General features: G+C 34.1%; 1 long non-coding RNA gene across 1 annotated transcript; it reads left to right on the plus strand.

The window, feature by feature from the left end:
• Positions 1-377: 377 nt before the first annotated feature.
• LOC118943616 lies at positions 378-936 on the plus strand. Its single transcript, XR_005038850.1, has 3 exons — positions 378-398; positions 629-687; positions 915-936. It is a non-coding gene; the product is annotated as an uncharacterized LOC118943616 (long non-coding RNA).
• Positions 937-1,866: the final 930 nt, after the last annotated feature.

Consider the following 1,866-nt stretch of genomic DNA (forward strand, 5'->3'; position numbering starts at 1 on the left):
GTAATACTAGTCTTCATATTAACAGGAGGTAATACTAGTCTTCATAACCGGAGGAGGTAATACTAGTCTTCATAATAACAGGAGGTAATACTAGTCTTCATATTAACAGGAGGTAATACTAGTCTTCATAACCGGAGGAGGTAATACTAGTCTTCATATTAACAGGAGGTAATACTAGTCTTCAAAATAACAGGAGGAGGTAATACTAGTCTTCATAATGACAGGAGGAGGTAATACTAGTCTTCATAATAACAGGAGGTAATACTAGTCTTCATAATAACAGGAGGTAATATTAGTCTTCATATTAACAGGAGGAGGTAATACTAGTCATCATAGGAGGTAATACTAGTCTTCATAATAACAGGAGGAGGTAATACTAGTCTTCATATTAACAGGAGGTAATACTAGTCTTCATAACAGGAGGAGGTAATACTAGTCTTCATAATAACAGGAGGTAATACTAGTCTTCATATTAACAGGATGAGGTAATACTAGTCTTCATATTAACAGGAGGTAATAGTAGTCTTCATAATAACAGGAGGTAATACTAGTCTTCATAATAACAGGAGGAGGTAATACTAGTCTTCATATTAACAGGAGGTAATACTAATATTCATAATAACAGGAGGAGGTAATACTAGTCTTCATATTAACAGGAGGTAATACTAGTCTTCATAACAGGAGGAGGTAATACTAGTCTTCATTTTAACAGGAGGTAATACTAGTCTTCATAATAACAGGAGGTAATGCTAGTCTTTATAATAACAGGAAGTAATACTAGTCTTCATATTAACAGGAGGAGGTAATACTAGTCTTCATAAGAGGAGGTAATACTAGTCTTCATATTAACAGGAGGAGGTAATACTAGTCTTCATATTAACAGGAGGTAATACTAGTCTTCATAACAGGAGGAGGTAATACTAGTCATCATAGGAGGTAATACTAGTCTTCATAATAACAGGAGGAGGTAATACTAGTCTTCATAATAACAGGAGGTAATACTAGTCTTCATAATAACAGGAGGTAATACTAATCTTCATAATAACAGGAGGTAATACTAGTCTTCATATTAACAGGAGGTAATACTAGTCTTCATAACCGGAGGAGGTAATAGTAGTCTTCATAACCGGAGGAGGTAATACTAGTCTTCATAATAACAGGAGGTAATACTAGTCTTCATATTAACAGGAGGTAATACTAGTCTTCATAACCGGAGGAGGTAATACTAGTCTTCATATTAACAGGAGGTAATACTAGTCTTCAAAATAACAGGAGGAGGTAATACTAGTCTTCATAATGACAGGAGGAGGTAATACTAGTCTTCATAATAACAGGAGGTAATACTAGTCTTCATAATAACAGGAGGTAATATTAGTCTTCATATTAACAGGAGGAGGTAATACTAGTCATCATAGGAGGTAATACTAGTCTTCATAATAACAGGAGGAGGTAATACTAGTCTTCATATTAACAGGAGGTAATACTAGTCTTCATAACAGGAGGAGGTAATACTAGTCTTCATAATAACAGGAGGTAATACTAGTCTTCATATTAACAGGATGAGGTAATACTAGTCTTCATATTAACAGGAGGTAATAGTAGTCTTCATAATAACAGGAGGTAATACTAGTCTTCATAATAACAGGAGGAGGTAATACTAGTCTTCATATTAACAGGAGGTAATACTAGTCTTCATAACAGGAGGAGGTAATACTAGTCTTCATTTTAACAGGAGGTAATACTAGTCTTCATAATAACAGGAGGTAATGCTAGTCTTTATAATAACAGGAGGTAATGCTAGTCTTTATAATAACAGGAAGTAATACTAGTCTTCATATTAACAGGAGGTAATACTAGTCTTCATAA

This window comes from Oncorhynchus mykiss, chromosome 22 (genome assembly GCF_013265735.2).
Source record: "Oncorhynchus mykiss isolate Arlee chromosome 22, USDA_OmykA_1.1, whole genome shotgun sequence".
Lineage (NCBI taxonomy): Eukaryota > Metazoa > Chordata > Actinopteri > Salmoniformes > Salmonidae > Oncorhynchus > Oncorhynchus mykiss.